Genomic DNA, 11,779 nt, shown 5'->3' on the forward strand with positions numbered 1-11,779 from the left:
CAGAGCCTAGGTTACTAGGCCTCGCGAGTCATGAGCCGGTTTAGTAGAGTCTCGCGGAACGGTACGGGGACGCCTGTACTTCTCCTCGAGAGGCTGCAGAACCTTTAGGAAAACTCCATATTCTTGAAATTCTTGTCGTGCGGCTTTGTGATTCGAGAACTAAATCTCTGTATTCTATTCTCTCGCAGATGGCGAGAACTCGTGCTACCGGACGCGATTGTCGACCACCAGTACCACCCACTAGAGGCCGTGGACGCGGTCGTGGTCGTGGTCGAGGTAGGGCAGCAGAGACAGCACCTGATGACCCACCAGCTGCCACAATTCAGGACCAGACTCCAGTTGTCGATGTCCCAGCAGCACCTGTGCAGGCATCAGCAGTGCCTATTGCTATTCCTGGTCTCCAGGAGACCTTGGCACATATACTATCAGTTTGTACTGGCCTGGCTCAGGCGGTCTCAGCTTCTACTGCAGCAGCTGCTTCCCAGACCGGGGGAGGACATCAGACCCCTGTTGCTCACACACCTGAGCAGGTTGCCCAGGGATTTCAGATACCGGAAGCAGCCATAGCTCCGCCAGTTGCTCCAGTTGCTCCAGTTGCACAAGTTGCACCAGTTCCAACCTATGAGGTTCCAGCTATGCCGGACGATGAGCAGCGTCGTCTTGAGAGATTCGGCAGGCTCCGGCCTCCGACGTTCAGCGGAGCTGAGGGCGAGGATGCCCAGGGTTTTCTGGATAAGTGTCAGCGTATGCTTCGCACTGCAGGGATCTTAGAGTCGAGTGGTGTGGCTTTTACTACTTTCCAGTTCTCAGGGTCTGCATTCACCTGGTGGGAGGACTTCGAGAGGCGTAGGCCGGTTGGTGCAGCGCCCCTTACATGGCAGCAGTTCTCCACTCTCTTTCTGGAGAAGTACGTACCGCAGTCTCACAGGGAGGAGCTGCGTCGTCAGTTCGAGTGGTTGGTTCAGGGGGACATGTCTGTGACCCAGTACGAGTTGAGATTCACGCAACTAGCTCGGCATGCCACTTGGATGATCCCGACAGATCGGGAAAGGATTAGGAGGTTCGTGGATGGCCTCAACTATTCACTCCGCATATTGATGACCGGAGAGAGGGTTATGGGTGCCTCGTTTGAGGAGGTAGTTGACATGGCTAGAGAGAGATTGAGACGGTTCGCCGTCGGGAGCGTGAGGAGAGAGAGGCAAAGAGGCCTCGAAGTTTAGGTAGTTTCAGTGGTGCTCTGTCTAGGGGCCAGTTCCAGCGTGGCAGAGGCCGTTCCTTCAGGCCTCCTTAGTCAGGTCGTCCAGAGTACAGTTGGGCCTCTTCAGGCCGTGGTCATCAGGGATTTCAGCAGGGCCAGACTTCACTTAGTGCCCTTCCAGCTCAGAGCTCTACACCTGCCTCTTCAGCCCAGGGTTCTTCAGCAGCGAGGGGTTTCCATCAGTCCCCTTCTCCAGCGCCGGGTAGTTGCTACGAGTGCGGTGAGTTCGGTCATATGAGGAGACAGTGTCCTCGGCGTCGTGGTAGTCAGTCTCAGCAGAGGGATCAACCCTCATCTTCTGCTCCTATTTCATCAGCACCCGCCCAGTCAGCTAGGGGTGGAGGTCAGTTAGCCAGGGGCCGCCCCAGGGGTGGAGGCCGGACTGGCGGTGGTCTGGCTCGATTCTATGCTCTTCCGGACAGGAAGGACGCCATTGCCTTAGATGCTGTTATCACAGGTATTATCTCAGTCTGCCACAGAGATGCCTCTGTCTTATTTGATCCCGGATCTACCTATTCCTATGTATCTTCATATTTTGCTCATCACCTGGGTACTACCCGAGGTTGTCTTGCTTTGCCTGTCCCGTATCTACCCCGGTGGGTGATACTATCATTTAGATCACGTATACCGATCCTGTTTAGTGACTATTGGGGGTCTGGAGACCCGAGTTGACTTATTTCTGTTGAGCATGGTTGATTTTGATGTTATTCTGGGTATGGATTGGTTATCTCCGTACCATGCTATTCTGGACTGTCATGCTAAGACAGTTACGTTGGCTATTCCGGGTATTCCGAGGATTGAGTGGCGTGGTACGACAGATTATGTTCCCAGCAGGGTGATTTCTTTTCTAAAGGGCCAACGGATGGTTGGGAAAGGTTGTCTATCTTATTTGGCTTTCGTGAGAGATATTGGAGCTGAGACTCCTAGTCTTGACTCCGTCCCCGTCGTGAGGGACTTCCCTGATGTGTTTCCAGCAGACCTGCCGGGCATGCCACCGGACAGGGACATTGATTTTGGTATTGATTTGGTGCCGGGCACTAAGCCCATCTCTATTCCTCCGTATCTCATGGCACCAGCAGAGTTGAAAGAACTAAAGGATTAGCTTCAGGAACTCCTAGATAAGGGGTTTATTCGTCCTAGTATGTCACCGTGGGGTGCACCGATTCTATTTGTAAAGAAGAAAGATGGCACAATGAGGATGTGCATTGATTACAGACAGTTGAACAAGGTGACAGTGAAGAACAAGTATCCACTACCTCGTATTAACGATTTGTTTGACCAGCTCCAGGGGGCAAGGGTATTCTCGAAGATTGATCTCCGTTCAGGCTATCACCAGCTGAAGATCAGGGATTCGGATATTATGAAGACTGCCTTCAGGACTAGATATGGGCACTATAAGTTCCTGGTTATGTCTTTTGGGCTGACTAATGCCCCAGCCGCGTTCATGCACTTGATGAACAGTGTATTTCGGCCGTATCTGGATTCATTTGTTATCGTTTTTATTGATGATATCCTAGTGTACTCACGTAGCCAGGAGGAGCATGCTCAGCACTTGAGAGTGGTGTTACAGAGGTTGAGGGAGGAGAAGCTTTATGCAAAGTTCTCTAAATGGGAGTTTTGGCTTGGGTTTGTAGCTTTTCTGGGACACGTGGTGTCCAGTGATGGTATTCAAGTTGATCCAAAGAAGGTAGAGGCGGTGCAGAGTTGGCCCAGACCGTCCTCAGCCACGGAGATTCGAAGTTACCTCGGTTTGGCAGGTTATTATCGCCTGTTCGTCCAGGGTTTTTCCTCTATTGCTTCGCCCTTGACTAAGTTGACGCAGAAGGGTGCACCATTCGTATGGTCAGACGATTGCGAGGAGAGCTTTCAGAAGCTCAAGACAGCTTTGACCACAGCTCCAGTGTTAGTTTTGCCATCAGCCTTAGGTTCTTACACTGTGTATTATGATGCTTCGAGAGTTGGGATCGGATGTGTGTTGATGCAGGAGGGTAGAGTTATTGCATATGCTTCTCGTCAGTTGAAGCCTCATGAGCAAAACTACCCCGTACATGATTTGGAGTTGGCTGCTATAGTTCATGCGTTGAAGATTTGGAGGCACTACTTATATGGCGTATCTTGTGAGGTATATACTGATCATCGCAGCCTTCAGCATTTGTTCAAACAGAAGGATCTTAATTTGAGGCAGGAGGTGGCTTGAGTTACTCAAGGACTATGATATTACCATTTTGTATCATCCGGGGAAGGCCAACATAGTGGCCGATGCGTTAAGCCGGAAGGCGGTCAGTATGGGTAGCTTGGCGTACATTCCAGTTGGGGAGAGGCCCTTTGCAGTTGATGTTCAGGCTTTGGCCAATCGGATGGTGAGGTTAGATATTTCGGAGCCTAGTCGGGTGTTGGCTTGTGTAGTTTCTCGGTCTTCCTTGTATGACCGCATCAGAGAGCACCAGTATGATGATCCACATTTGCTTGTCCTTAAGGACAGGGTTCAGCACGATGACGCCAGAGATGTGACTATTGATGATGATGGCGTGATGAGGATGCAGGGCCGGATTTGCGTGCCCAATGTGGATGGGCTTCGGGAGTTGATATTAGAGGAGGCCCACAGCTCGCGGTATTCCATTCATCCGGGTGCCGCGAAGATGTATCAGGATTTGAGGCAGCACTACTGGTGGAGGAGAATGAAGAAAGATATAGTGAGTTATGTAGCTCGGTGTCTCAACTGTCAGCAGGTCAAATATGAGCATCAGAGACCCGGTGGTGTACTTCAGCGGATAGATATTCCCGAGTGGAAGTGGGAGAGGATTACTATGGATTTTGTGAGTGGTCTCCCTCGTACCTCGAAGAAGTTTGATTCGATTTGGGTGATTGTGGATCGGCTGACCAAGTCCGCGCACTTCATTCCGGTGTGTACTACCTATTCTTCGGAGCGGTTGGCAGAGATTTTCATCCGGGAGATTGTTAGGTTGCATGGGGTCCCAGTTTCTATCATCTCGGATAGGGGCACTCAGTTTACTTCCCATTTCTGGAAGACTTTTCAGCAAGAATTGGGTACACAGGTAGAGCTGAGCACAACATTTCATCCCCAGACGGACGGGCAGTCCGAGCGTACCATTCAGATATTGGAGGACATGTTGCGTGCCTGTGTTATTGATTTTGGAGGTTCTTGGGCTGAGTTCTTGCCACTTGCAGAGTTCGCGTACAACAACAGCTATCAGTCCAGCATTCAGATGGCACCGTATGAGGCCTTATATGGGAGACGGTGTAGATCTCCGGTTGGTTGGTTTGAGCCCGGCGAGTCTAGACTATTGGGGACAGAGTTGGTTCAGGATGCCTTAGAGAAGGTGAAAGTGATCCAGGAGAGACTTCGTACAGCTCAGTCGCGTCAGAAGAGTTATGCGGACCGGAAGGTTCGAGACGTATCCTACATGGTGGGCGAGAAGGTCTTGTTGAAGGTTTCGCCTATGAAGGGCGTTATGAGATTTGGAAAGAAAGGAAAGTTGAGTCCACGGTTCATTGGCCCTTTTGAGATACTTAGGAGAGTTGGGGAGGTGGCCTACATGCTTGCTTTGCCACCCAGCTTGTCGGGAGTTCACCCGGTATTTCATGTTTCTATGCTCCGGAAGTATGTTGGGGACCCGTCCCATGTGTTAGACTTCAGCACGGTTCAGTTGGATGATGACTTGACTTATGATGTGGAGCCAGTGGCTATTTTGGGTCGTCAGGTTCGGAGATTGAGATCAAAGGATATAGCTTCGGTAAAGGTGCAGTGGAGAGGTCGGCCCGTTGAGGAAGCTACTTGGGAGACTGAGCAGGAGATACGGAGCAGATATCCTCACCTATTTGAGACCTCAGGTATGCTTCTCGACCCGCTCGAGGACGAGCGTTTGTTTAAGTTGGGGAGGATGTGATGACCCAACCCGTCGTCTCATGTATTACAGCCCCGTTTCCCCCATTTATTGCTCTTTCATGTTTTATTATCAGCAACGGGTGAGTTAGAGTTGAATTGAATTGGTTTGGATAGGAAATGAGACACTTAGTCTCTTTAAGGAAGGTTTGGTTTGGAAAAGTCAACCGAACGTTGACTTATTAGTTAGAAGGCTCGGATGTGAATTCCGGTGATTCGGTTAGCTTCGGGAGGTGATTTGTGACTTAGGAGTGCGATCGGAAGTGATTTTGGAGGTCCGGAGTAGAATTAGGCTTGAATTGGCAAAGTTGGCATTTTGGCGAATTCCGGTGGATAGGTGAGATTTTGATCCGAGGGTCGGAATGGAATTCCGAGAGTTGCAGTAGCTCCGTTAGGTGATTTTGGATATGTGTGCAAAATTTCAGGTCATTCGGAGGTGTTTTGGTCGGGTTTTTGATCGAATGCGTAATTCGAAAGTTTTAAGAAACTTAGGCTTGAATTTGATGTGATTTGATGGTTTTAGCGTTGCTTGATGTGTTTTGAGGATGAGAACAAGTTTGAATGAGGTTTTAGGATGTATTGGTGTTTTTGGTTGAGGTCCCGGGGGCCTCGGGGTGAATTCGGGTGGTTGAACGAGAGTTTTGAGGTGTGTTGCAGGTCTGTTGCTGCTGTCATCTAATATTTTCGCTTCTGCGGAAATGGACCGCAGAAGCGGTTCCACAGAAGTGGGTGAGCGACCGCAGAAGCGGTTCCACAGAAGTGGGTGAGCGACCGCAGAAGCGGTCAGGCCTGGGTTAGGGAATTTCCGTAAAAGCGGAAGGATGATCGCTTCAGCGGGTCCGCATAAGCGGATATTTTACCGCAGAAGCGGTTGTTGAGAGAACCGTAGAAGCGCATCTGGAGTCGCATAAGCGAAAAGGGCGGTTTTAATGAAAACCGCTTAAGCGGACTTCTGACCGCAGAAGCGGTCCCGCATAAGCGGAAGCGGGACCGCATAAGCGAAAATCGCTGTTGACAGAAGGGTTTAAAATATTAAATTTCATCCGCGAACAAGAGGTAGTTTCCACCATTTTTAAGCGACTTGGAGAGCTTTGGGCGAGGATTTTCGAGGGTTTTGACTGAGAATCAATTGGAGGTAAGTCTCTTGGCCTAATTATTCGAGTTTATGGTAGAAATTACATGTAAATTGTGGAAAATTCATCAAAAACGGGTCAAGCTAGGGCTTGGAAAGCTGTGATGTAAAAATGGATTTTGAAAGGGCATTTGAACTCCGATTTTGGTAAAATTGGTATGTGTAGACTCGTGGCGAGACGAGGAATCCAGTGATGTAAATTTCGTAATTTTTCGAGAAGTGGGCCCGGGGCTCGGGTTTTGCCAACTTCGTGAATTTTGGTATTTTTCGAGTCTTTTCGATTGGGTTATGTTTCTTTAGCCTATTGTAATGTATTCGTTGTGGTTTTAATCAGATTCGGCGTGCGAAGAGGTTGATTCGAAAGGCAAAGGCATAGCAAGCTAGACTTGTGGCCGGCTTGAGGTGAGTAATAGATGTAGATGATGACCTGAGGGTTTGAAACCCCGGTATATCACATTGTGACGCTATATTGAGGCGAGACACGTACTCTATGACGAGTGCGGGGTCGATTGTGACTGGGGATTGTGACCTAGTCCGGTTCGATTGATGTTCGTACTGTGTTCTTGACTAGAAATTGTTTGGTAATCATCCTACTTGGATTTTATGAATATGTTTGGGGCTTTGTGCCTATCATTTGCATCCTTCAGGGATCCTTATCACTGCTTCCATGATGCTTAGCATATTTCATGATATCAGTCCTGAGTTAGATACTGCCTCGAAATGTTTAGTAAATAAATAAAGGTTTAAACACTTAGCTCTATAATTACTAATAATTGAAACTAAAATGAACAATTTGACTGTACCCGAGTGGCTTGCATGCATATATATATATCTGGACTGAGTGTGGATCGGGCTGCACGCCGCAGCGAATGCTACGATGATATTGCGCTTGGGCTGTAGGAGCCCCTTCGGAGTCTGAACCCCCACAGTGAGCGCGGGTACCCAAATGGATCGTGCTGCGCGCCGCAGCGGTCATGTGCATTGCATTGTATTCATGCATTTTATATCTGTTGGTCTTAATTGTCATTGTCTGCTGTTGTTTCATCGTTTAACGTGCTGAATCGCTGATTATATCTTTATATTGTAATATTTCGGAATTTCTTACTTTCAGCCATTATATATGTTTATTACTCACTGAGTTGGAAGTAGTCACTTTACTCCCTGCACCATGTGTGCAGATTCAGGTGCTCCGGAGACTTAGTGGAGCTGTTTGCTGTTTTCGTGAAGTTTATTTTTCAGGAGTTGTTGAGGTAGCTGCCTGACGTCCGCAGGACCCGACTCCTCCCCTTTATTTCATTTATCTTTCCATATCCTAGACTTCTTTATTACTATGGATATATTACTCTGTTACATCTAGAGGCTCTAGACTCGTGACTCCAGATCTATTGGGTAATGTTTGGATATTCGTTATTATTTTCCGTACTATTTTATTTAGATTCGGATTGGAACCTTGATATTTGCTATTTTAATCGTATTATTTGTTAACGGATTGCGTATTTGGGTTGAGAGTATTTAATTGGTCGGGCTTGCCTAGCATTAGTGTTGGGCGCCATCACGACCGGGATTGGGGTCGTGACACAAATCTTCTTTAACCAAGCTAAAAATCAGTGGCTAATTTAAGATTTTAGCTCAACAAAATAGACCCAGATAATTACTTCACTAGAATAATTCTAACACTTCAACAATTTTGGTTCCAACTTGGATAACTTAAGAACCCAGCAGTTGGAGTTTGATTATTTTTACCCGGTTCTTTAAATCAGTTGCTAACATAATTCTGAATCAAGAGCAGCTCCAAACAATCAACCCAATTTTTGGATATTCAAGCATCCAACAACACAAAATTTCTTTTTCGAAATTTCCTTTGTTTTTTTCTGTATGAAAGGAAATAAACAAGAAATTGTTAGAACAATTTCTTAGTCTACACTCCGAAACAAAAAAGATTAAATTTGGAAGCATGGAGTACGGAGCTTCCCTTGGGAAGGAGATAAAATAAGAAAAAAGGACGAGGATTTGGTTGATTAAGTCTTGGGATGGGTCAAGTATAGGGTTATGGATATCGGGTATCCAGTACGGGCAATTGGTTGGATATGAAAAATATTTAGAAGGCTGTCACGTGTCCCTTCCGTCAAATAAAGGACAAATATGTTTAATAGTAAGACGGTAGGGGCAATTTTGATCGATTAGTATAATGGAGGACAACTTAAACAATATTTGATAGTATAAGGATATATTTGACCCTTTTCTGTACATACAATCACTTATTTTCTAATTAAGAGAGTTTTAGTTGGCTAAATTTTATGCGTGCTAGTGTTGTATTTAGTTGAATTTCCTTCACTGAAAAAAAAAATTATATTATTGTGAAAATAAGGACAAAACTACTCCATATTTTTTACATAAAGAGAGAGGATGTTGAATCTCCTCGACATAGAGAAAGTTATAGTGAAATGGCAAACGAGATCAAGAAATTTCTCTATACTTGTTAGATTGAAGTCCGAGGTGTGACAGTTTGTCATATAAATTCTTATCCCCCCCACTGTTTATCCCCTTAATTTTACTAATAACATGACTATTACAATTTACAAGTCAGCTAATAATTGGGTGTAAGACATGTCCATTCAAGGGTCTATGCTATAGTTTCAAGTTTCGTAATTGACGAAGGCATATGTACAAGTAGAACAATTGGGTAGGTGAATAGTCAGACCATCATCATCTTGACACAAAATGTCCCATCCCCCATCTCCAAACACTTTGGCTGTCCCATATTGAATGTTCTTCTATATTCTCATTTGGCATATAAACTTTTTCTTTGTTTCTCCAGAATTTTAACCTCCAGAGATTTTTATCTTATGTTATACTAATGTATTTTTAGAAAGCATGTGATTGTTGAAATAAGCATCCAAATGTTTAATTTGTACAGAAAATTCCAACCCATTTGCAGCTGGGCAATACTCGAATCATCCACTGAGGTGTTCAAGATATGATATAGCTCTCTATGGAATAAGTGAATAAGAGAGCGAAGTCATTCATTTTTCATGTTAGGCACATATGAACCAAAGGATTTACATTTCAGAGAATTGTTTTTGTATGGTCTATTTCTCCCACACCGGAAAGAGCTAATAAATAGACAGCCGACAGATGCTATAAAAATAGAGGCCCAACAACGCTCAGAAGCATACCTTTCTCGGCCTTTTGGCTAAGATCAAGTGTAGTATCTGTTCTTATCAGTTTAATATCTGATATGTGGGCCATCGGCTCACACGATATTAACTCAATTTTTTAAGGGGAAGGTCCATTAGGGTAGCTTGCTATCCGGTCCTTCGCGCGTCGCCTAGGCGTTACACTACAGCCCAGGCCTGGCGCACCCCTCCAAATCTAGTCCAATATTTTGGCCCAAGCCCAGTATATCTGAGCATTGGCTGTACGATTTCGTAGTTCAATTAATATTACTTAACTTTAGAAAGAAGGTCAATCCTGATTATATGTGTTACTTAGCATTTTGCTAAAAATGCTATATACATAGTCTCCTATTACTATTTAGGGTGGAATAAATATAAAATTAATCAACTTGAGAAATGGTAATATTTCTTCCTATTCCGACAATAGGAGATAAACCGATATGCTCCAACAATAATTCTACTTATAATTTGTAGTTAATTCCTTTTCTTATGCCTCGTCATTTTAGTGTCTCGCTTGTAGAGCCTTCTAAAATGATCTCCTAGATAATCCACTCTGATGAATGTGTAGGCATGTGTTCTTATTAATGGGTTACTAAGTTAACTTGGTATATCAAATAATGGGTTACTAAGTTAACTTGGTATATCAATTTCAATATTCCAATCACGCTTTCAGACTATTCCACGGGAGGCGTTAATCGGTTGTTGAGTTCGGGAGGAATTTTTTGTATTAGTTCTCTACATGGATATATATAAGGTGAGTTGTCGAAAATATAATATGTTAAGAATTTTGGCGATGATTTTTCATTACAACAAATTTGTTTTATGATTTTTATAATCATATGTGAATTATAGCTCTCAAAACATTCAACTTTTCTCTTTATTTGTAGTCCTTTTTTAAAAAAAAAGAAAGAAGTGAAGTGTTAGTTGTGAAAACAATCCCAAATCTTTAAAAACAGCAGCCGACCGAATTAGTTTGAATTACTTTCGTAAGAAGACATTTTTTAAAAGAGTTTCTCCAAAAAAATTGCCAAAGAATTTTTCTAGAAAATGTACATTGGGAGTTCAACTTGGTCAAAGTATATGACCTCACGTGTAAGCTAATATTCATTGAATATAAACTTAATATTTCAGCGGGATGAATACTCGAAACTAATGCTTATCTGGTGAAACGTCAATAAATGTTCTAATTATACCAAATAATCTAGTGTGGCATAATCTGTGATAGTCTCATGCAGTTCCACGTTACATATATGTGCGAGTTATCAGTGGCGGTTCGACGAATATATTGGCCTAAAACCAAGCTATATTAAGAGGCCCTTTAAATTTATTATGTAAAATTAATATAATAATGAGATAAAAAAATCTTTTTTTTGTTTTGTTGAGAAGATAAAAAAAATCTGCTTTCAGAGGTGTGAGTTCAAGTCAAAATATGACTAAATAAAGTAGCTAAATCAGAATAATGAGTTCAAGTTAGAAAATAAAATGATCAACAAAATAAATAAATTGTTAAAACTTGAAATCTATTATTACTATTTATTATAAAAATAAATTATATTTATTCATAATAATATAATATACTCCTAATATTTTTTGGGGGCCTTTTAATTTTGAGGGGCCTAAGATAATGACTTTAGTAGCTTTACCTTTCGGCAGGTCACTTATAGTTCATGTATTGTTTATTTGATGATGAAAAATTACCTACTTTTAAAAGCTATTTTTATCTTTAGATAATTTAATTCCTATGTTGCTAATATACGTATTCTTATTTGATAGTACTATTTTATATCACATAGAACAATACACATATACTTGCATAAACAAGCTTTGTGCAGTACCACCAATTTCTATGCATAAACCAATATAGTGCTATGTTGATATGCCCTAAGTTGTATTTAATAAACGTCTTTTAGTTGATGATTGTTTTATTATTTAGAAATGTAATTGCATAATTCAAAACGTTTCACTTCGAATATATGAGTATTGTATCAACAGTACCGTACCCCTCTATTTTTTCTCAATAGGCACCAACATGAAATCTTCTTAAATGTTCAATACGCAATAGTTAATAAACGGTTGTGTTTTCAAGTAAGCAAATATCGATAGATCAAATAAGAAAACCTTAATGTACATATTATTCTATATTTAAATTTTTTGGCCGCCAAGTGATAATCTTATTAACTATCTTATTTTTACAACATATTAAATAGCGGTATTACATTTGTTATTTGTAACCAACAATTAGGTAAGAAAATCAACATGCATTTATGCAATCAGAAGTAAATTTCCTTCCTTTTATCATCACATCACCT

This window comes from Nicotiana attenuata, unplaced genomic scaffold, assembly GCF_001879085.1.
Source record: "Nicotiana attenuata strain UT unplaced genomic scaffold, NIATTr2, whole genome shotgun sequence".
NCBI classification, from domain to species: domain Eukaryota; kingdom Viridiplantae; phylum Streptophyta; class Magnoliopsida; order Solanales; family Solanaceae; genus Nicotiana; species Nicotiana attenuata.